Here is a 25863-nt window from a genome sequence, read left to right as displayed (position 1 = left end):
GAACCAAGGATAAATTCTTAAACTCTGATAAATTGTACTTCTTTTAGGAAAATTGAAATGCCTTTCCTAGTTTATGATGTATTATAAAATATAAACTCCATTATATGCCAAACATTTTTGCTAATATCTGAAGTTGATGATAACGGTTGAAGCTCAAACATATTTGGAACAATGGCTGCTATTAATGAACTCTAAGAACTACTGCAGCTTTCCTCATTCTCAAATTTCTAGAAAATTACTAACAATATCTTGCAATGTTTCCATAAACAGAGGTTTATTCCTAGTTCTGCTTTCTTTCTATACTGGTGACATTTTCATTTGTTGATATTGCCTATTGAAAATCTAAATGAAGTTTTTATTGATGAAAAATGTCTTGCTTGGAAAATTATGCATAATTATGACTATAATTGTAATTACAGATTAAATTATGCAGGCTTCAGTTATAATTGGAAAGAATTGTTTTGAATCAACACTTTTGCTATTCATTAAAGTAGCCACATTCTTCACAGGTTTTGTGTGAATTTAAAATGGCACTGCTGTAAGGAAACTATTTATTAAGGCTAATGCTATTCTTCAGGCAGTGACATCTTTTTTTCAGACTCATGCAGAAATCTAAAAAAAAAGGGGGGTGTCTGGTTACTTAAATGAGCAGAAAAACTCTGTGCCCATATAAAGTCCAAAGCATTTATCACAAGTCTTGTGATATGTATAATATGTATGCATTTTCCTTAAATAAGTTTTCTTGGCACTTGCAAGAATCTAATCCCCACATCCTTTTCTGAGGCAAGTAGAGATTATGAATAGGATATGGAATTTGAATGAAATGAAAACATACCAGTATTTGTTAACTGAGTAATTTAAATGAGCAATTAATTCCTAAAAAGGTATTTGTGAAGATTGTTATTAAAATATCAACACAACAAAACTAATCATAAAGCGATTTCTTTCACTAAACAGAGTTAGCATGCTTCAAACAAAATTCTTTCCTAGTCCACATTTCTAAAATGATTATATTGTGGGACAGACATAAAATCAAGAGGAGAAAAAAATCTGTATGTGTTTTTTTGTTTTGCTTACTTGTTATAAATGATGCAATTGTCAAAAAGCTATTAAAGGATACTTGGGACTTTGACCACAACAGTATTAATGGAATAGACCTCATATTACTGATGATTCAGTCATCTGTCAGCCAGATAAATGAATTAGTGTAAGAGGTATTCTAGTGAAGAAATGTAGCCTGTGGAGCTTTCAGCTAATTATATTTAAGTTGTTTAGTACTGCTGGGAAGCAGAATCCAAGCAAATGCTGAAAGCTTTCATGCAACATGTCCCATTAGAGTTTGTGTTCAGAAACTCATTATCTTTTCTGGCTTATACTGGATGGATTCTAGGAACCTGACGTGAAATGGAAAAGAGCAATAAATAGTAAAAAAGACATTTTAATTTAACTTCCAATTCTTTACTGAATCAGCAACTATTGGTTTGCATGATGTGTCTGCTATTTCTGCAGTTAAAGATAATTGTGCTTTAACTTGATTTGTTATCTCTACAAATCTTTTTCTGCTATCAGGTATATATCTATATATCTAAAGAAGAATATGATTTGATCATTCTAAATTCAGATTAAGAACAGGAGAGTGCTATAGGATCCGGCCATTGTCAAATTCCCAGATGACACTTAGAGAACTTTTGCATGATTATTTAATTGCTGCCTTTCTTACATTATCTGACTTTGCTTATTATTATTATTATTATTATTATTATTATTATTATTATTATTATTATTATTATTATTATTATTATTAAAATTTATATGACTGCGCAACTCATACTCGGTAACTCCAGGTGGCTTACAAGGATAGAATGATAACTATTGTTATCATTATTTATATTCAGCATTGTGATTTAATATCATTTGTGAATAGCCTACAATGTGCAAACAGCAAACAATGATTAAAAATAACTGGATCATTGTATGACATTCAGAATCCTCTAGATTTAGAGTTCTAATTTAACCATCACCAAATAAGACAGCCAAACATTGAAGTTTGTTTAGTGTAGCTTTTGCCTTCAAGATAAATTGAGAGTAAGTCTCTTGGATTTTCAGTTAATATATTTTGTCTCATTCTCACATCTTTGTTATACTTGGAAGAGACGTATATGAAGAAACATTGACATGTTTTGCACAGTTAACATCCTTGAAAACTCTAGCAGGACTAACAATTCTTTAACTTCCAATGGTTGACTTGCTAGTTTTCTCCATATCCTTTGGCTGCTATTTTTTTTTTCTGTTAATGGTTTTTGTTACCACATACTTCTTAATGGGAAACATTTAAACTTTGTGCAATTGTAAAAATGTATGAAATATTTCCAATGATACGAATCTTGCTTCTACTTCCCTTTCCCTGCTATGGTAAAAATACTGTCAAGCTTGGCTAATTCTTCTTTGAAAGTATGGCAAAATAGCTTTTAAAATATCATCCTTTTGATAAATCATGGGTTTCAGGTCTTATAATTATAATTTATTATTTTTAATACGTTTTAAATTTATTGTAAAATATATTTTAACTACCTCTTTTAAAAAAGAGTAGCTTATATATGTACATTTGTTTCTATTTCTGCACTTTAGACTGCCAAATCAGAGTAATTTGTGATTTGCAATTAACACTGCATAAGGTGACCTAAGAAGTAAAATATATAATACGATGCCATGATAATAATTGAATATTCTAATTGTCATAGAAACTAAACAATTGACCAAAGCTTTTATATACAAGTAGTCCTCACACTAAAAGAATATTCTTTTAGCAACCATTGAAAATTATGACAGTACTGAATGAAGGGATTTATGATCTGTGCCCAAAGTTAGAGCCATTGCAGTATCCCCATGATGGTAATCTGGACACTTGGCAACCTGTACACACTTAAGAAGGATTGCAGAAGGGTTGCCAAGTGCCCTGCTATCATGTGATTGTTATTTGCAATCTTTCCTGCTGGCTTTCTTAGAAAGTCAGTGGAGAAGCCAGCAGGGAAGGTTGTGAGCCACTGCTTCCTCATTGATTCCTGGGGACTGCCTGAAAAAGGTCTGTCCAGAAATTCAAGCAGAAATCTAAGTGTGGGTTTTGGAACAGACTTTTTTCAGCCAGCTTCCTTGAGAGAAAAAGAGCTATTTGGCAGAGGCACAGTTACCATTTTTGGCTCAAAAACAGTAATTGTAAGAGGGGCCTTGGAGTCTTAATCAATTATCAGTTAGATATGAGCCAGCAGTGTGCGGCAGCAGCCAAAAAAGCTAATGCAATCCTTGGTTGTATAAACAGAGGCATAGAATCAAAATCACATGAAATATTAGCACTGCTTTATAAAGCCTTAGTAAGGCCACACCTGGAATACTGCATCTAGTTTTGGTCACCACATTACAAAAAAGATGTTGAGGCTTTGGAAAAAGTGCAAAGAAGAGCAACTAAGATGATTAAAGGCCTGGAGATGAAAACATATGAACGGTTGCAGGATTTGGGTTTGGCTAGTCTAGAGAACTAAAGTGATGTGGTGGCTCAGTGACTAAGACGCTGAGTTTGTCAATCGAAAGGTCGACAGCAGTTCAAATCCCTAGTGCCACGTAATGGGGTGAGCTCCTGTTATTTGTCAGAGCTTCTGCCAACCTAGAAGAAAGCACGTAAAAAATGCAAGTAGAAAAATAGGGACACCTTTGGTGGGAAGGTAACAGCGTTCCGTGCACCTTTGGCGTTTACTCATGCCAGCCACATGACCACGGAGACATGTTCGGACAGTGCTGGCTCTTCGGCTTTGAAACAGAGATGAGCACTGCCCCCTAGAGTCGGGAGCGACTAGCACATATGTGCGAGGGGAACCTATACCTTTTTAGACTAGAAAAAAGAAGGACTAGGGGAGATATGATAGCAGTATCCCAGTATTTGAGAGGTTGCCACAAAGAGGAGGGGGTCAACTTATTTTCCAAAGCACCAGAGGGCAATGAATGGAAACTAATCAAGGAGAGAAGCAACCTGGAATTAAGAAGAAACTTCCTAACAGTGAGAACAATTAACCAGCTTGCCTTCAGAAGTTGTAGGAGTTTCATCGCTGGAGGTTTTTAAGAAGAGCCTTGGAGCTTTGCTTGATATGGGATTATTACTTGGAACCCTGACAACTGGTCAGCCACATGTCTGAAATGATATAGGGTCTCCTGCTTGGGCAGGAGGTTGGACTAGAAGACCTCGAAGGTCCCTTCCAGCTCTATTCTGATTGATTGATTGATTGATTGATTGACTGACTGACTGACTGATAGATTGACTCTACCCCATGTGGGATCTGAATCAATCCCGAAGGCAGCTTTTTTAGGTTTGTTTTCTAACCCTGTCCTCCTTATTTCCATATTCCTGTTCTATTTAAAATTGGACAACAATGTTATGTCTCTCCAGAACCATAGATATCTGTTATTTGTGCTTTTCTGGGCTCTGATTCATGAAGTATTTTGAGTTGCAGAATTTGGGAATTGAACTTTTACACAGAAAGCATCTTTTTATAATACAGTGTTTCTCAAATGAAACCCAAAAGTATGACTTTTTTCTTACTGCACCAAATCAAATCTTAATCCATATAGCCACATATAATCCAGTTGATTTTGTGTACTGGTAGTCCTAGTTTAACAACCACAATTTCGACCAGCAACTCTGTAGCTAAATATATGTGGTTGTTAAGGAAAATATCACATGACTGTGATAGCTTTACTTCTTCATTTCCATGTTACTGTTAAGTGAGACATCATGTAACCGCAAGTTGCAATTTTACTGCCAGCTACTCCATTGATATTGCTTGTTGGAAGCCGACTGTGAGGTGTGCACATTGTGATCACGTGACCATGGGATGCTATGGTCACCATAAACTTAAACCAATTGTGAGGTGAAGCAACCTGAATCTTAAACACATGACCATAGGTATGCTATGACTGTTGTAAGGGTAAGGTCCAGTCACATTTACTTTTTTAGCAAGTCATAAACTTCAAACAGTTGCTAAACAAGACAGTTGTTAAGCAAGGGCAACCTGTACTGCATTAAGCTATGCCTTGTTTCAACTATTTTTCTGAAAAGGCTTGGTAACCTGTTATGCTGAGCCATAAACTAAGGCTCAAAACCAAGGACGTTATGTACTTAATGTGATGTGTAAACCAAATGACTGGTTGGTAAGCAGAACTACTGGATTTTATTAAGGGCTTTCAGTGTTTTATTGGTGGTTCTAGATGCTGAATTTGGGATTAAGCTTCAGTACTTATCCATTTGGATTTTTTTAAATGAACATTTAACTGTCCAAATTTAATGTTTTCATTTGATTACATAGTGAGGTTTTTTTGCTGGTTTTTGGCAAATAAACTGGAGAAGATGGCCATAGTATATGGGTGGGTTTTTTTTTTCATTCTAAGGTTCACCTGACAAAATATTTCATTGTATCGTTCCAGATTTCTCCATTGTTGAATGTAAAGATCTCCATGGTAACTCAAACCCCCAGCCTCTTTGTAGCAGCCTGCAAGAAGCAGTTTTCAACAGCTCAAAGGTCTCACGGCCAGGTAAGAACAACAATTTGAAAAAGTGATGTTTTCACATCCATTTTATCAAAACCATGGAATCTGATTTACCGTATACGACGGAGTAAACTATTCTTTTTTTAAAAAAAACTGGGCCACAATTAGATATTGAATAGCAAAATATCCAAAGGAAAAAAGTGATAGAAGCTGGATTTTTTTAAAAAATAAATAAATCAGTCCAATGGTAAATGAATATTAATAGAATCCTGATCAGTGGATTTATGTATAGTCTTTTTGGATTAGTACTTTGTTTTCAGCACATTCTTCCGAACAATCCAATAATGTTTATGGATCTATATATTTTTTGTGAACTATCTGATGTCTGGAGCATATTATTAGTTATTTCTTCACACACTTACTTCCCATATGTAAAATTGTTCCATTAATTGCCAGCATTATTCAGAAAAATAATCCAGGCTTTTACAAAGAACCAATATGCTTCTTGTAATGACTTATACAGACCAGCAGTGCAAAATCAGTCTGACCAGCAGAACTTTTCTATGTGATAGCCTATAGAACTGGAGACTTGAGGAAGGACTTCTCATCTCACTTAATGTCACACAATACATATTGTCCCTTATGGTAAAATATGTAATTGCAGTCTTGTCATATATTTTTTTCAGATACTTCCTGGTACTTCATGTTGTGAAGGATTTTCTTTTCCTCATGTGAGCAGTGGGGCTATACATGATTCTGTTGTGACTCATATCTTTAAAAATGACTTTTCTAGATTGTTGATCACAATCCAGTCCTGTACTACCTGTAAAGTCAGGAACTATAATCTGGTTTTATAGAAATTCTGTGGCATTTTCTGTCTATCTCTGTGAAAATTATATATTTTAAATATATTTATACAACTTTTTAACCTACTGTATTCTGTATAAATGAGATTGAGATTTCATTATACTTTTCTATGTAAAGTATGTTTATAGATGAGTTTTACAACTATAAGAGTCAAAGATGCACGTATCTTCTAAGTATAATATACAAAATCTTCAAAATCTAACTCTAAACATTGTGTATAAACAGGAGCAATTATAACATTGAAAAACAGCAGCAGTAAACAAAATGTACTAATCCAGATAACATCGTAAAACCACACACACACACACACACACACACACAATTAAAAAGCAAGAGTTTTGAAATAATTAAAATATAAGGCAGTGGAATCATAAAATATCAAGATTAAAACTCTCTTGATATTTTATGATTCTACTGCTTTATAACATTTTACTTATTTTGATACTCTTGCTTTTAATTTCGTGTGTGTGTGTTTCTGTTAGTTTTACGACAATCAGCTTTGTTGAAATGCTGATATTAGATGCTTTCCTTAATTATACAGAAAATCAAAAATTTATTACTAAAGATGTTCTTCCTCATGACATTTACCTCAGTGATGAAGTTCATTACAGCATCAGTTGAATGTCTAATATCACATAGGCTTTCGGTAAATAAAAACAAACTCAAGGATAGAGCAGTTAACTTCTCTGTCCCTTTAATTGGTAGAGGTTAACACTTAAATAGCAACAATTTTAATATGTAAAAATAAAACATTTTAAATGATAATTATATGTTTTAACTTTCAGTATTAATTTACTTTTTAAGTATTGAAAATTTTATAATTTGTATCTTTTGCTTTTTCGTTATTTTAAGTGTTTATTTATCAGCATATTTGAATCCTGGTAGGTATACAAAACATAAATATTTGCTTGCCTGTGTAGTTGCTATCTGAATACATCTGCTACACTGTGTGCACAATTATTAGGCAAGTTGAGCATTAGTTTTATTATTGAACAACTACCATGCTCTCAGTCAATCCAAAATGTTAATAAATCTCAAACCACAATATTTAAGAAAGTAAAAGTGAAGTTTTGGCTTTCTTAGGAGACTATCTATGTGAGCACAATTATTGGGCAACTATTAGTGTGCAGAATTATTATGCAACTAAATGAAAAATGAAAATCACTCATTTATTTGCATCTGTTAAAGTAGGAGTAATAAACAACTCAAAATGTGCAACAACTCAAAACAACTCAAAATAATAAACAACTCAAAATTTCTGACATTTCAAAAAAAATAATAATCAGTGACCAATATAGCCACCCTTCTTTTCAATTAACAGTCATAAGACTTCCATTCATGGGGTCTGTCAGTTTCTTGATCTGTTGATGATCAACATTTTGTGCAGCAGTAACCACAACCTTCCAGATACTGTTCAGAGAGGAGTACTGATCTCCTTCACTGTAAATCTCCAGTATCTTCAGTTCTTTCTGCTATATGGAATATTGACTGTCATGTGATTTCTCTGTGTTAGATAATTTGATAATTTACTTTCAAACATAGTTTTCAGAATGAGATTTTGAAGTAGGGGCAGCTATTGGTAAAGCTTTGCTCCCTTGCCTTGTGTGGAATATGAATTAGCTAAATTTATAATGAATAATCAGTTACAGTGGCACTGATAAGCTTTGCCTGAAAGAAGCTTCACTATCAAACTGTTCAATGCTCACAAAGTATTCGTGGGTCTTGAAATATACAATAAATTCACTGAAAATATTCCAGGCTTTTACAGTCCTATTTACAAAGCTTTTCTCTTTATAACCATCATTAATGGAAGAGGTGAGGAGAGGAAAAGTAACAGTAATATATTTCATTACTAAATTGCCTCATTTCCATCAGAACAGCTTAATCAGTATTTTTGAAATCTGATAAAATCATACAACAACTTCAAAACTTACTATCTGTCTGACCTGCATAATTGCTCCCCAGGGAATGTAATTATGAACTCTTGAATTGAAGCAGAAATATGGGGTGATATTTAGCAGGTTGTAAATGATGACAGTTTGCTTGTTTGCCAAATTAGCAGGGTGCAATCATGCTCTATGTAGAGAATGAAGTGACTATTCAATTATACTTTACTGCTAATAAAATAAAGCTGCATATTTCATAACAGTGAAAGTTGATACACATGAAATCTTGATATGCATCTTTAAAAGTGCACCAAGTTTGATGACATTTGCTGAAATATTGCATAATAACTATTATAACAAGCAGGAAAAATTACATTTATAAAAGAAAGATGATAAGAGCAAATGTTTTTTATTTTTATTTTTTTTTTGTATCCTGCCTTTATTATTTTTACAAATAAGCAAATACAGATACCTGTGATTGAATCCCCTTATTTTAACTAGAAATTCTATTTCACCCAGAAATTATATCCATTTGCATTTCCATTGATTCCTTTACAACAAAGAAGTTGCTGAAACTGTGATTATGGAAATGATAGGGCTTGTGGTATCCCATGTCTTAAAGGGAAATATTTATGAACAATTCTTTATACAAGATACTAAGCTTTCTTTTTTCTTTTTTTTCCTTTTTTTTTAATGAGTCTTTGTACAAATTATTACATTCTCTTTTTTTATTTTAAACATTAAATTTTGCAAGAAAAAATATAAATAGGTTGTTTTATGAAACATTTTGCTACTATGATTTTATTTTGGTAACAAACATGTTATTCATGTTTATTGGCCAATTAATACTGTGGCCAATTAAGTTTAATAAAGATTGAGAATTCTAGCCCTTGTCAGCTTTTCAAACTTTTCTGATATCCATAATATGTTTCAAAAGTTCAGCCAGATGTTTGGACTGGATTTGGCCTCTTTATTCACCTATCAAATTGGGATAGGCAGATGTTGTTGTTTGATGACTTTAAAGGTATTATCATAGTATGTAAACTGTTCTGGGTAAAAGTGTCTTTTGCAATTGAGTGATGGTGATTTGGTCAATGCCAATAGTGTTTTTATTATTATGGTACTTTGCACAGTTGACCAGATGTTCGGACTGAATTTGGCATTTTTGTCCACCCTTCCCAATGTTTGATGGTGTTACAGATACCACCACAAGATATAAGCTGCTCCAAGTAAAGCTGCCTTTTGCAGCTGACCGATGGTGAATTTGTCAGTGCTGATAGTGTTCAAATGGTGTTCCGGTTGTTTTGGAATTGTATCCAAGGTGCCTTTTACTATTGGTACTACCTTTCTCTTTTTTTTGCCACAATTGTTCTATTTCTATGTGCAGGTCTTTGTATTTTGTTATCTTCGCCAGTTCTTTCTCTTCTAGTCTGCTGTCTCCAGGTACTGCCACGTCCACTGTCCAGACTTTGTCTTTCTTATGGACAGTTGTTAAGTAAGGGGTGTTATGTGACACATATCAGTTTGAATTCTAAAGTCCCAGGGTACTTTAGCTTCTTCATTTTCTGTGATTTTCTCTAGTTTATGGTCCCACCAATTCTTGCTTGCATTTAAATGATATTTCTTGCAGATCTTCCAGTGCACCATTGTTGCTACTTTGCTGTTAATTGTAGTCAGTTTGTGCAATCTTATTGCAGCAGCTAACCAGGTGATCCACTGTTTCTTCAGTTTCTTTGCAGAGAGAGCACTTGCTATCTTTTGCTGTCTTCTCAATTCTGACTTTATATACATTTGTTCTTAAAGCTAGGTCTTGTGCAGCCAGAATTAGCCCCCCTGTCTTTCTTCAACTTTCTTGCTCTTAGTTATTGCCAAGTCTTGTTGTTATCTGTTTTCCCTGCTATTTTTTTTAATGTACTGGCCATGTAATGCTTTGTCTTCCCATGTCTCTTTTCTGTTCTTCATTTCATCTTACTTGTAAGCCAATTTGGTTTCTCTAGTACTCAGCTGACCTTTCTGGTATAGTAGTTTCAGTGTATCGTCTTCATTGTACTTAAAATATTCTTCCAATGCCCTTTTTTCTTCTTTAGCCATCTGATATATATGCAACATTCCATGTCACCTATTTTCCTTGTTACATAGAATCTGTCAACATCAGTGCGTGGATAAGGACATGATTCATTGTCATTATTTTTCTGGTCTTCCTATCTGCTTGAGTCCAGTCCAATAATCCAGCTGTGTATCTAATGGCTGAAATTGCCCACGCGTCAATTGCCTTGATTCTACTGCCTCCACTGAATTTGGACTTTACAGTCTTCTTCACTGTCTTGATGTATTTATTAACTTTTTTTTTCTTCAGTGTGCTTGATATTGTCAGCTTGATATTCTTATATCCAGGCATTTGTAGTGGTCATTTTCATCCTGACTCTTGATGCTATTTTCAAAGGGCATCTTGATTCCTTCAGTTTTCACTATTATTCCCTGTTTAATGGCAAGTGTGGCACATTTATCTAGTCTAGGGGTCCCCAATTCCCGGTCCATGGAATGGCACCAGCCCGTGGCATGCCAGAAACTGGACCATGCAAACAAGCAAAGTCCCATCCCACAGATGAAACCATGCTCCCTCCAGTCCATGGAAAAGCCTCTCTCCACAGAACCAGTCCCAAAAGGTTGGGGGTTGCTGATCTAGTCCAAACTCCACTACAATATTTTGACTGTATATGCAGCCAGTGTTGAGTAGTGACTCTATTTCAAATGGTGTTTTTCCACACACCTTCAAATCATCAATTTAAAGGAGATAGGATACTGTGGCAGATGTTTTTGATGTTTGATAGCCATGGCCTGAATTATTCAGTTTTGTTGATAGATGAATCAGTGCAGTGACAAACAGTAGTAATAGTGAGGAATAGTGAAGATTCCTCTCTTGATATTTATTTATTTATTGGTTCGATTTATATGCCGCCCTTCTCCGGAGACTCGATTTATATGCCGCCCTTCTCCGGAGACTCAGGGCGGCTTACAATGCATTAAGGAATAGTCTTCATACTTTTGTATATACCAGCTTAGTAGGGCTTTCGGCCTCCCCAAGCGGTGTTCTTTTTTATACAAAGCAGGGTGGATTTAAATCACTAGTCAGTAAGGCTTGATTTAAATCATAGTTTTCTACATAAAGACTAATTCTTGCTGGTATAACTTTAATATGCAAGTAGATGAAGATTTTTAGAGTAACAACTTTTCATATTAGTTTTTTTATCCCCAGTTTAATAGGTTAATCATTCATATTTGGACAACTTTTCTGTTGTACTTAGGAAGGAGAAAAATAATAATTACCTTAATAATAACAATTTAAATAGATTTATTCAACTGAAACAATAACATTACAGCATATGTTATTTGCTTAAACAAACATCCATGTTTGTTAACTAATTTGGCTAAACAATATATATATATTTTAAGAAACTTAGACTGTCAGCCCAGCCTACACATGAAAAACTTAAATACTGTCCTCTGTAGCTCACTCGTCATCTTCATCTTCTTCTTTGTTCATAATCTGGAAAAGAAAAACAAGCTTTCCTGCTTTATCGGGTCCCAAACGATTTCTCAATTTAGAATGAATGAGTCCAAAGGAAGAGAATATTCTTTTAACGCCTGCAGAAGAAGCTACTGCTGTTAAAAGTGAAATCATTACTTGAACAGTTTCTAAATCCAAGTGCTTAAGTGACTTCCACCAGTTCACTGGTGTGACTTTCTTTAAAATATCTTCAGCAAACATATATTTCTTGAATGATTCCCCCCCCTTAGCTTTGAAGTTTATTATAGTTGGCATTACAGATGGATAATTGCTGGATACCCATGTCATAGCTAACTCCTCTTCCTCAGCTCTTAAGTTTTGACCCTGATACTGGATATTGACAATATTTGCCAAAAAATGAGCTGGAGACAGTACTTGTCCCATTCGTTTTTTTAATGCTTGTAATTTAATTCTGTCCATGTGTAGTTCTGTTTTTAAGTGTTCACTTCAGTTCCTTCCAAATTTCAACAGCATATCAGCAATAAATCAGCTATTTTTCTGTATTTTGTTTAAAGCTTTAGAGATCAGTTTCAGGATGCTCAGCATATGTTCAACATTTCTCTTAAGCCCAATGTTGAGGATTTTGGCCGTGACAGTGCCATCTATTTTATCTCGATTTTCTTCACAAACTGTCATCAGAATAGGTCAGTTCTTGATATACTGCTCAAAACAGTCCACCACAGAGTTCCATCTAACATCTTGTGGGAGCGTTAGTTTGGTTCCACCCATCCTTTTCAGAGCTGCTGCAGCAAAATGATTGTTACGGAAGTATTTAGCAATTTCAACAACATTAGTCTTTATTTCTGGAACACTTAAGTCTTTGGCTAAAAGGTGCAGCAAATGAGCACTGCAACCATATGTTAGCTTTGTATTCCCTTCCTGCTCTTCTAAATTTCTTCTCATCTTGGATACATTTGCAGCATTGTCTGTGGCCAAACTGCGTACTAGATATTTGAATTTTTGTTCACATGTTATTATAGCTTTTACTGCCACTTGTAAGTATTCTGCTGTGTGTGCATTTCCTGATGTATCAATTGTTTGTGCAAGGAAGACTTTCCCTTCTTCTGTTGTTATACAAGCATATACAATAGGATCATTGTGGACATTACTCCACTCATCAATACTTAGGTTAACAATTCTACCCTCCAGAGCTATTGCACATTGCTCCATTTCTCTGTCATACACTTTATCCAGCAGTTTCCCTGCAACATCTGCTCTGCTGGGTGGACTGTATCCTGGTCTCAGTGACTGAACCATATTAATGAAATGTGGGTTCTCAGTCAGACGGAAAGAAGAGTTCGTTGCATAAACAAACTGGGCAATTTTTTCATCAATTAACTCTTTTTCTAATCTGCTAGTTTTTATCACAAACTTATCTATGGTGGTTCCAGGAGGGAAGGTTTTTTCTTTCTTTTAGGTGATAGTGATATGTGGCTGTGGGTGTCTGATGATGATGATGCTAATGAAGCACTATCCTGGATGGATAACTCTGAAACTGTAGAACAGCAGGATGGTGATCTTGAAGGTGGATAGTTTCCAGAATCCATGAATTCCCCTAAACAAAAAAGTCAATGCTGTTATTTTATTGTTTATACAATTTCTGCTTATTGTACACAGCACTGCCCTAAAAGGAATATTTGCTTTTCTTCATAACTGTACCAAATGACAGTAACATGCAGTAATAATAAGAAATATAATTTTGCTCAAACATGACAGTTCAAGGCAGTCTTTAGAAATATGATTCAATAAAAATGTTTACCAACCTGAAGATCCTGCCTGTTCAAATGTGTTTCTTTGGTCATCTTCATCACAGCACTTCTCATGATGTTGCCTCATTCGGGCCACCAGGCCTTGCATTTCTTTGTTGCAGTGTTTGCAGTTTGCACGCATGCCTGCCTTACCGATAGGTAAAGGAGCTTCATTAAAATATTGCCAAACTGGGTCTCGTTTATGGCCTGCTGCCATTATAGGTTTTTTCCTCCAAGGAAAGAATGTGATAAACCTCAGGTCATACACACAAAAAGATCCAAAACTTGTCTGTCTGTGGCTGTGCAGTATTGTGCTCAGAAAGTTTCACTTTCATTTTGTATTGCTTGTCAGCTTGCCCCTTCCTCCTCACACTTAGTTTCACTTTCTTCTTGTGCAGATCTATTCCACTCCAAACAATCAGAAAAATATTGTTTCTATTCTATTCACTGAACTTCTTGAAACTTAGCACTGAAGGGGTTGATTCTGTATTCATAGGTTTGTAGAACAATAGGATTAAGGTCTTTTTCTCAACTCTGTTCATGTTATAACATTTTTGCTGTGAAGAAGAGGCATGTGATCTCTGCTGAGTCAAATTCAGTTTTGAGAACTGCAAAAGTAAACCAAGCATCTGTGATAATATCTTGTAGGCAGAGAAACTGCCCAATAATCTTACAAAAACCTCTGGAAGAGCATGACATTGTGAATGGATTAATGGAATTTATTTACCAAAAAAATTAAACGTATACAGCCTTATTCTACATAATTAAAAAACTAATCTTTATTTCATGATGGAATAACCTTTGGATGGTAATATATTTTCCTCAAAAAGCATTTTATTTAAAAAAATCCGATTTAAATAAAAAAATCCGATTTTTTTGATTTTTTTAAAAAAATCATTGATTTTTATCCACCCTGATACAAAGTCAGCTTATTGCCCCCACAATCCGGGTCCTCATTTTACCTACCTGGAAAGGATGGAAGGCTGAGTCAACTTTGAACCTGGTGAGATTTGAACTCGCAGTAATTGCAGGCAGCTGGCAGCTAAGTGCTACTTAACAGCACTTTAGTCCGCTGCACCACCAAGGCTCTATTAACCTCCAATTCCATCACCTTTGACGAGCAACCATGTTTTTCATTGTGCCATTGATCATTGCACAAAGCTTCTGATGTGTCTACTGATTCCTTTTATTTCTAGGCACGTAATTATACAAATTATCATGTGGCATGGAGTCAAATGCCTTCTTGTAGTAATCAATCCATACTACATTCAAGTTGGTCTTCCTTCTTTTACAATTTTTCAGAAACATCTTGTCAATTAGGAGTTGATCTTTTGTTGAACGGTTTCCTTTCTGCTCAAGTGGAAGAAGCTTATTTTTAATTAGATGCTGTTGGACTGTATCAGCTACTACACCAATTAATGATTTGAAAGTTAATTGGCCTATAGTTACCTGATGCTGCTCCTTTTGCTAGATTTTTCATTATCAGATGAAAAATTATCAGGTTTTGTCAGATGTTAACCATGCTTCAATTTTATCTCCTTGCAATCAGATGTTTCAACCCAAACCCATGCAGTTCATTTTCAAATGCTCCTGACCAACCCTTGCCCCTTTCTCCACTATTAGTGTTGTTATTACAAGTTTTCATTTCAGCTTCTTTTTTATCTTTTTATCTATCTCCTTTAACCAAGCTGGGTTCTACTTGTATTTCTTTGGGTTATCCTATATCTTTACCCAGAACTGCCCTGTTTCTTCCTTGTCAGGTGTTCACTGCAGTCTCTCTATTATTGGATTGGTAGAAACATTTCTGATCAGACTGAAATTGGAGATTCTGCCTTTAATTTGCAATTTGAGCTTCATATTTGGTGATACTTTTAGCTTTAGTTACTGCGTTTTCCTGAAAATAGGACCTACCCCCAAAAATAAGCCCTTCCAGGGGGTGGAGTTGGTAGGTCAGAACAGTGGCCAGCTGTGGGAGGCTCATCCGCCCACAGCGGCACCGGCAGCAGATGGAAGCAGAGGCGCAGGGATCGTAGGCGATCTAGATGCACCATGTGGGTCATGATAAAGCTGGGAATCAGTGGGCCAGAGCAATCGGCAACAACGGGAGGCTCGTCTTCACATATCTCAGCTTTCCCACTGCCCACGCAGCACATCCAGATTGCCTGCCTTCTACCCACGCCTCTGCCTGCATCTGCTGCTTGGACAGCAGCATCAATTCACCTGTGCTGCACAGGCTGAGCAGCCCCAGAGTGTGCCGACCAAGGGAGTAGTGGGCTTCAGCTGCTGCCAGATATTGTTGGTCCCTGTGCGCTTGCTGCCTCTTGTACGTGCACTGGGGGTGGGGCATCCAGCTGGGCTGATCACCCTGAAATTGTGTTTTCCCAAAAATAAACCCTACTGCTTATTTTGGAGCCCCAAAAATATAAGACTGGGTCTTATTTTCAGTGAAACATGGTATTATTTGCTGCTTTACTATTTTAGTGCTTCCTTGAATTTCCTTGTTTCTAACTGGTATTTCTTGATCAGGTATCTGTTAGTCTTCTTGTTCTTCAGCTTTTTTTCTTTCATCTGTTCTAGCTTGCTTGCATCTGATCTCACTTGCTGATCTTATTTTCTAGCCTGATCTTCCATTTTGGAGGTGCATTGTTCAGCTTATTTTCTTTCTTACTGATGTTACATCTCAGATATTTCGCATCTCAGATATTGAGTTATAACTGCAGCTGTGCTGTCCATTAATTGGTTGTTGTTGTTATTTTGCAGTGAGCTGGTGCTTATATTTGTACTACAGTATTTGCATTTTTTAATGCTTGTGCTAACTGTTTCTTTGGAACAAGTTTCAGTGCAGGCAATCTTTTCTGCTTTTGTGCTGTTGTAGATGCTCTGTTATTTTTTGTTTTGTTTTGTTTCAATTCTTTTACTTTTTTAGTTAGAGAGCTTTGTTCTTTCTGAGGGAGAGATATGGTTGCCTAGTTTCCAAATGAAAACAATTCTATCACTGCGCTTGTTTCCTCTACTGCCATCTCTCCTTGGTTTGCCTCTACACTTAGAGTTACTTGTGGCAGGAATTTGATTTCTTTGTCCTGGATAGACCTTTGCAGTGCTTCCCATTCCGCTTCTGTGAATACTTTATTTCATATTATAAATCGGCATGATCTGCTAGCCTATGTTCTGTTATTTCTGATTTTGGATGTTCTTCTTTCCAGAACTAGTGCTTTCATTTCAAATATCCTGTTCTTTTTTGACATAATCTGAATAACAGATTATTATTTACTTATTTTCAATCTCTATATTATTATGCAATGGATAAACACCTTTCCTTCCAATAATTTTATAGCTCCTGGGTGCTCAGTCAACAATTCTGAGTCCTGTTGCCATTTTTCACCAGATGTCCAGGAACCTAGACCAGTCCTTGTTGAGCCGAGATGACCGAAATGGTATGGTTTCTGTTATTTACATCTCCCATATTTTTTATGGGAGAGAAACTCTGAGCCTCTGATGAGACCTGTCCAGTGTGGTTGAACTTCAGGCATAGCTGCTATCTTCCTCAGAGCACACAAGTCCCACAACCATGTCAAGGTAGTGCCTCAGTGGGGGTTATTATTATTAGAGTTAATTGCAGAGTCAACCAGATATACATACGATTTGACATTTTTGTCCGCCTAGTGAGTTCTTTCTAAGGATCTGGGATAGACAGATGTGGATTATTATTATACACATTTTGCATGTCTCTATGGAGGTGTGTGTGTGTGTGTGTGTATGTATGCATTTACTTAAGAAATATCAAGCAACTAAGCAGCATAAATCCAAGATCCATAAGGAAAAAAGATGTAGAAAATAAAAAAAAATTCTACAGGTAATTCTCAATTTATGACTATGCTTAGCAACAGTTTGAAGTTACAACTGACCCAAAAAGATATTTACAAACTAGATTCATAGTTCCAATGGCCATGTCCCCTCCTACAGTCACATGTTCATGTTTTGATTGCTCAGCAACTGACCCACATTACATTTATGTTTGCAGCAACCTGCAGTCACATAACTTGAGCAATTCCAACCATCTGTGGATAACCACAGTCATCTGTGTGTTTGGTACACAGATGACTTATTTTCTGGAAACAAATACTGTGGGGTTAAGACGCCCCGTTGTGTGTGTGTGTCTGTCTGTCTGTCTGTCTGTCTGTCTCTCTGTCTCTCTGTCTGTCTCTGTGTGTTCTAGCATAACTCTGGAATGCCTCAAGCAATTTTAACCAAACTTGGTTCACAGATGATTTGCTCTCTGGAAAAAAATACTGTGGGAGTAAGACACACCTGGGGGGGGTGTCTGTGTGTGTGTGTGTGTGCCAGCATAACTCTGGAACGCCTCGAGCAATTTTAACCAAACATGGTATACAAATGACTTACTCTCTGGAAAAAAATACTGTGGGGGTAAGACACCCCTAACACCCCTTGGTGTGTGTGTGTTCCACCATAACTCTGGAATGCCTGAGCTGCTGAAATGAAAAGGAATGAATTATATCTACAGTGTCAAATCACAGTACTTTTGACAGTGATAGTGTGCATTTTGGATTCATGTTCTGATAAGATACAGCTTGTTGTGCCTTAAAATGGCTTCTAATGTACATCACAATGAAGTTGCATGGTAAGGGCTTCACAGTACTCCACAGGGGGGGGGCTCCCTCTGGTAAGGGGGATTGGTTCTTAAACAAACAAAAAACAAACAAAAAATAAACCCCCTAGACCCTCAGCTTCAAGCAAAGAAGGCAAGTTGTCGGGGGAGGTGCCTGCTAATGCAGATAATCACCTCAAGGCTGTTCCCTGTAGAATTTTTCTCAGGCTTTTGGCCAGGGCAATTAGGTCTCTAATTCTCACCACAGTGAGTAATGGCTTTTCCTGTCTAATACAGGATTGGGATAAATAAATACCTGGGCAACGCCGGGTTATCAGCTAATAAAATATAAAAATAGAATTATATAAGTGTAAGCACAATCATTACCTAGCTAAACCTCCTGTTAAAAAGGAAGTATTATTTAGAAAAGCCCTTCAGGATGTAAATAAATTTTTAATCAATTTAGCTGCTATCTTGTGCCCAAGTGTAAACTCCACTGAATTTAATGGAATTCCTTTTTGAATAAACACATATGGAATTGTGGAAGTGACTCTGATTTAAACAGAAATGGTTGGAGTCGAGTGCAATGTATTTTATCTATTTTTAAAAAATGAAATATTTGATTGAAAATAATTATTCAATTTAGAATGCTGTTTATTACTCATATTGCGTCCTACTACTTATTTAGTTTTACTTTGATTCTGGAATCCTGCTCAGATTTTTTTTTCCCCTGTTTATAGTTCTTCATATTTTGTAATTGGTAAAAAGGATACAGATTCCAAGATCAATGAATTTGATTATATAGTTCTTGTTCCTTTTGTCCAGGACAGATTTGTCATATGCTGTAATAATTAACAGATGACAAGTGCAGTGGCATCAGTGCCCTTCTTCATTCCCCAACTGTCATGAAAAGACAGACAAGATTCCTGAAGGCTGCATGGCAGTTTGAAAAGATGGAGGATAGTAACCATACATTTTACCAATGACTAATGTTTCTAATTGCTTCAAATGATATCTAAGTTAGAAGACTATTTTAAAAGCTATGTTTACATAGTATTATTGACAAATGATATTGCTATATGTTATGCTTTCTTGACATATGATGAATCCATAAAGATTGGAGCAGTCTTTGGTTTGATTAGAGTAAAATGATGTTGCACTTAAACACTAATGGTGAAAAGATAATAAGAGCTTTCATCCTATTCAACATAAGCTTTATGTTTTAGGTACAGCTGTTTTGTATTTGTTTATTTTCAAACAGACACAATGCTTTAATTTTTAACTGGCCCATTAACTAATGCATTGAAGTCTAATATGAACCTAACAGTCTATTGTCTCTGAAGAAAATAAATGCTGTTGTTGAAACAGTGCTCTAGAGGAGAAAGAAGGTGTGTGTTCTATGTCTGTCTCCTTGTTTTTCTGTGTGTGTGAAAAGAAAGATTATTAAAAATATAATCATTTCAATGAATCATTTTTAACTGTCATTCATGGGAATTGTCATTTCCAATAAATGTCACACTTGCAACTATTATGCAACAGTAGTATCAGTTTGTATGTATTTGTTTCTTCAGTCGAAATTCATATCTGAAAGCAAAAGATATTGATTGACATAATGCATTTCAAAAAATTTTAAATCTGCATCTGATCAGGATGTGTATTTGAACTTATAGTTTAAAGATTACTTATATCTACATTCTTGGATGTTAAATAACTTGTTTTATTACTATTGAAATATAAATGTAGATGTAGTGGCAGGAGCCCTGATGGTGCAGTGATTAGAAAAGAGCAGTGTTGTAGGCAAACTTTGCCCACAGCCTGGAGTTCGTCCTGACGGAGTTCAATGTTGGCTCAGCTTTCCATTCTCCCGAGGTCAATGAAATGAGGACCCAGATTGTTGGGGGCAATATGCTGATGTTGTTAACTGTCCAGAGAGTACTGTAAAGCACTATGGGGCAGTATACATTAAGTGATATTGCTAGATATCTTTGCTATTTATTATTATTTTTATTTTATTTTATTTTATTTTATTTTTTATTTATTTTATTTTATTTTTTATTTTATTTATTTTATTTTATTTTATTTATTTTTATTTTTATTTTATTGCTAATTTGATTTGCTCCATTCAAGTCTTGCAATGTGCTTCATCATAGTGATTTCTTGGGGAGAGGAGTGAAGTGCCAAAAGTCTGTGCCAAGAGTACATACTCCCAGCAGAATTATCTAAGGCATAAAGTTTATCCCTGCTGCCCAGATATAGCAAGCAAACACCTGTATCAACCAGCAGCGATATAGAAAGGTCTGAAGGTGGACAATTACTTTAGGGATAATAGCAAAGGCATTATTTCATAATCCATGGGAGAAGGCAATAATAAATCACTCCTGTATTTTACCAAGGCAACTACATGGATAAACAGTACAAAGGGATAGACAGTATAATGCCAAATACTGGCCCCTCCGGTGGGAAGGCATTCAATATGCTGCTGAAGATCTTTTAGAATGCTAATGGTGTTTATGACTCAGACTAAAGCTTTTAGGATGTCTAGTTGTTGATATTGCCATATAGAAAAATAAAACCTGAAGCTCCAATGACAGAATTAGAATGGGAATATGAAATGTAGGAATCATGAGCATGGGAAAGCTGATATGAATTAACTATAGATCAACATGTTAGGCATCAGCAAATTAAAATAGACTGGAACTGGATACTTTTAGTCAGAAAATCATACTGTTACAACTCAAGACAAAATCCTCCCCAAAGAATGAACAACATTGCTTTCATGGTCAGGAAAAAATACAGCAAAGGCAGCATTTGGATTCAGTACAGTCAATGATTAAATAATATCAGTTAGAATCTGCAAGCTTCCCTTTCGATGTGATGAATATCCAAGTTTATGCTCAACTATCAATGCAGAAGAAAATACAGTTGACAAGTTTTGTAGTTAAATTTGTGATGGAATGTGCACCTGGAGAAACAGGGGATAGGAGTTTTGGCAGCACAGAGCTTTCCCAGGGAGGAGGGAGTACATTCCATGACAGAGAAGCTCAAATTAAGAGATTGCAGTCTGGAACTGAATGAGGGAGAGGGAAGACACATCTTAGCATCTTTCAAGGTATATCTAGTAAATTAGAAGGTTACAGCTTTAGTTTATCGAGATTCTGTCCTTTAGGTATAAGAAAATAAAGAACTGGATTAATTGGATTTTACTGTGTCATCTTTGGGCTTGAGCCTGACAAAAGCTGAAATCAACAGAACTTGCAAGTAACCTGATTATAGTTGTAGAACACTAGAATGCCAAAACTGGAAATAATAAAGAAGAAAACATAGTTGGACTGTATGGCTTAGGAAATGAAGTAGAAGAATACCGTATTAGATTTTAAATTTAGATTTTTCATTGCTGTCACAATCTTCAAACAGCTAAAACAACATGAATATCATCAGCTAAAGTATACATAAATCATATTAACTATGTGATTGATACAAGAAGGTTGAAGACCTTAGTTATTACAGTAAAGATGTGGCCAGGAGTTGACTGGAACATATCATGAACTCCTCATGTGTTAATTGCAAGTCAAGCTAAAGGGGAAGAAGAAAACTTAATCCTTTCCACAATTTGGTCTTGAGCATGTATACACCACATTCATGCATGCTGATAGGGAACAAGAGGAAATGTGAAATGAAATTAAAGAAGTTAAGTATAAATGTGAAAAAGGTCTGCAAAGATCAAAAAACAGAATAGCATTTTTACAACCTACTCTAAGCGATTTACAGAGTCAGCATATTGCTCCAACAATCTGGATCCTCATTTTACTGACCTGGGAAGGATGGAAGACTGAGTCAACTTTGACCTGCTCAGAATCAAACTCCTGGAGTAAGCAGTTAGTTAGTTCTGAAGTTCTGCATTCTGACCATTGCACCACCAAGAAAGTAAACTGGGTATCAGAAAAATAATTGAAATTGCCACTAAGAGAAGCTTTGCCTCAGGAGAGGCAAAGATCTCAAGAAGGAGTTGTAGTCCTTCCTTAGCAGCCATGAAAACCAGCTGGATGACTTTGGGTGAGTCACTCTTTCTCATCCCAACCCATCTCATAGGTTGTTATTGTGTGGGAGAATAGGGGGATGAAGGTGTGTTGGATATGTTTGTCACCTTGAGTTATTTGTAAAAATAAAGGTATGATACAATCAAACAAATAATATGATAAAAAATGTCATAGAGCTACTAGAAGAGACAAAGAACAGTATTATAATAACACCTGTACAGATGATCCTCATTTAACAATTACTTGCTCAATGAGTATTTGAACTTGTGACTGTCATGGACAACTCAAACTGATAAGGAACCAACAATGAATAGCCAATTCCCAAGATGCCGGATGAACTGCTGTCTCAGGAATAGCAGGCAGAAGAAACTGCACCATCTGGTAATCCATGAGTAGTTTGAGCTGACTCCCACCTCCCCTGGTGCAAGAGCTTGCCATGTGGAGAGGAGAGCAAAGTAAAGCAAACCTTGCCCTTGCAAATGAAGATAGGGGAACAATTAGGGTTGCTTCTATTTAAGAAGAGTAAGCTCCTCTGTTGGAGACAACTGTCAAACTCCCAGTACGTGGGCTGGATGCGTCATGTGTTGGCCATGCCCACGCCTGGTTTAGCGAAGAGGGAAAAAGTCCCGATACATCACGTGATGCTGCCGTGACGACATGAGTTTGACACCCGTGCCCTAGATCAGTGATGGCGAACCTATGGCACGCGTGCCACAGGTGGCACACGGAGCCATATCTGCGGGCACACGAGCCATTGCCCTAGCTCAGTTCCAGCACACATGCGCACGCCAGGCAGCTGATTTTCGGCTGGACCCGCCCATGCCACCCACGTGGAGGCTCTGGGAAGGGAGGGATGGCATGGGCAGGGCAGCCGAAAGCCTCTGGAGCCTGAGGAGGGTGAAAAACGGGCCTACTGTAAATCAGGAAACAGGCCGTTTCCGGCCTCCAGAGGCTTCAGGTAGGCCTGCTAGGCCCAAGACGGGGCACGGGAGGGGGTGTCATGCATGCATCCACGGGGGCATGGGGTGCAGTCGGCATTGAATTATAGGTATGGGCACGCGCACACAGAATCCCACCGTGCTTGCCGTGCTTTTGGCACATGACAGCAAAAAGGTTAGCCATCACTGCCCTAGACTGTGTGTGTTGCCTGTCATCTAGAAATTCTGTAAGTATATTTCTGGCCTCGGACCAGCTAACTATCCTGCTATGATGTTTGAACCTTGGATTTCGTCTGATCACTCTTGTGCCTGCTGCTTTGGATTTGGACTTTCTTTCAAGGCAAGCTTGATGGACTTTTAGGGTCTTGATTTCTCATGTATGTGTTTACGTGTTTGCCTGTGTGCATAGGTGTATTTGCACATACATTTCCTTTTTTGTTTATTTTCTTGAGAAACTCATAATGAAGTTTGCAAAGCTGTCTACTTATTTGTGAATGTATGATGTTAAACAGGAGAGTACTAGCACTAAACAAGCAGTAGTTATGACTGGTCTGCAGAGTTCCAGCCAGCGCAGTGCCCCCATGGTCATGTGACTGTGATTTAGGTGCCAAATAACCAGTCCTGATTGTCATATAGTCTTCTAGTCATGTGATCACAATTTGCTATCTTCTCTGCCAGCATCCCACCACCAAAATCAATGGGGAAGCTGGCAGAAATTGGAAGTCACAATCACATGTGTTCCTTGCTTAATGATGGTAATTGAGGATTTCCAAATCTGCCATCGCTAATGAGCATGGTTATGTGGCATTGTGCTGTACAATTGCATTGCTTAGTAACAGAAACTCCAGTTCCAATAACTGTTGTTAACTGAAGACTAAACATTAAATATGGAAACAGATATCGAAAACAAGAGAAGTTTTCAAACATCTCTGTGCTGAGAAGAAAGTCCAACTTCAAATTGTTATGCTAAAAGATGCTAATAGACTTAGAATTAGAATTAGACGAAGAACATATAGAATTATTGAACAGACCAATCTCAATGTTAGAATTAATAGAAGCGAGAAAGAAACAAAAAAATAACAAGACACCGGGAACAGACGGTATACCGGCAGAGTTTTATAAGACATTCCAACAACCATTAGATGATATATTAATACAAGTTTTCAATGATGCATTAATGGAAGCTGAAATTCCGAAGTCATGGAATGAAACAATAATCACATTAATACCAAAACAAGATTCGGATCCCACGGAAATTAAAAATTATAGACCAATTTCTCTTCTCAATGTAGATTATAAACTATTCACATCAATTATAACACAGAGATTGAAAAACCTAGTCAAATACTATATACATCCTGATCAAAATGGTTTTATTCCGGGAAGACAAATTCATAACAATACAAGAACAATTATTGACACTCTGGAATTCTATGAGCAAAGATCGGAAAACCAGTTAGCTTTAATTTTCCTAGATGCGCAAAAAGCATTTGATAATCTCAACTGGACATTTCTATTAGCACAATTAGAAAAAATGAAATTTGGAGAAAGATTTATAAAAATGATTAAAAAGATATACAACACCCAAACAGCAAAAATACAAATTAATGGCGATACAACTGAACAATTTGATATAAAGAAAGGAGTGAGACAAGGATGCCCATTATCTCCTATATTGTTTATATTAACATTGGAAATATTACTAGAAGAAATCAGGAAAGATACAGAAATAACTGGACTAAAAATAAAAAATCAAGAATATAAACTGCAAGCCTTTGCAGATGATATAGTATTCATTTTAGATAAACCCATACAATCTGGACCAAAATTAATGATAAAAGTACAACAATATGGAGAAGTAGCGGGATTGAAAATTAATAAACAAAAAACTAAAATTATAACAAAGAATCTTAACAAGTATCAAAAAGAAGAATTGGAAAATGTATTAGGGATACAAATAGCAAAGAAAGTTAAATACTTAGGAATATGGATTACAAACAAAATATCAACTTTGAAGGAAGACAATTATATTAAATTAGCTAAACAAATAGAAAAGGATTTGGAAAAATGGGCAAAACTCCAATTGTCTCTTTTAGGCAAAATTGCTACCATTAAAATGAATATTCTGCCAAGAGTGTTATACTTATTTAGGGTAATACCAGTAAACCCAGGAAGAACATATTTTAAAGATTTAGACAGAATGATATTAAAATTTATTTGGCAGGGGAAAAAAGCAAGAATCAAATTAAAACATCTACAAGACAAAAGAGAGAGAGGGGGAATGGGACTCCCTGATTGGCAGAGTTATTACAAAGCCTCAGCGTTAATATGGATAAAAGATTGGATCGAACTCAAAAACATAAGAACATTAATATTGGAAGGTTTTGACTTAACAAGAGGTTGGCATGCATATCTTTGGGGAGAGAAAATTACAAAACAAGAACAATTTCGCAAACATATTGTAAGAGATAATTTGCTTAAAATATGGAATGAAATCAGAAAATATCACTATGATAGGATTCCTAGGTGGACTTCCATAATGGAAGCACATATTTATCCAAATACAATAGATACAAATAAATTAAAAACATATAAGGACATCTTAAATGAAGAAGGAAAACTAAAAACAAGAGAAGAATTGAGAATGCAAAATGTGGAAATAGAGTGGTGGTCATATTTGC

General features: G+C 36.1%; 1 protein-coding gene across 2 annotated transcripts in view; it reads left to right on the top strand.

Moving 5' to 3' along the window:
* The window catches only part of TBL1X (transducin beta like 1 X-linked), a 162610-nt gene that overhangs the window by 74623 nt on the left and 62124 nt on the right, over window positions 1–25863 (top strand). For both annotated transcript variants that reach the window (XM_034435697.3, XM_034435702.3), the window contains one exon: window positions 5470–5577. The gene's annotated coding sequence lies outside the window, so the exon portion shown is untranslated. The remainder of the gene's footprint in view (window positions 1–5469; window positions 5578–25863) is intronic.

This window comes from Pantherophis guttatus, chromosome 5, assembly GCF_059756535.1.
Source record: "Pantherophis guttatus breed Tessera chromosome 5, ASM5975653v1, whole genome shotgun sequence".
Classification (NCBI taxonomy): Eukaryota; Metazoa; Chordata; class Lepidosauria; order Squamata; family Colubridae; genus Pantherophis; species Pantherophis guttatus.
This window is presented reverse-complemented; position numbering and strand designations above follow the sequence as displayed.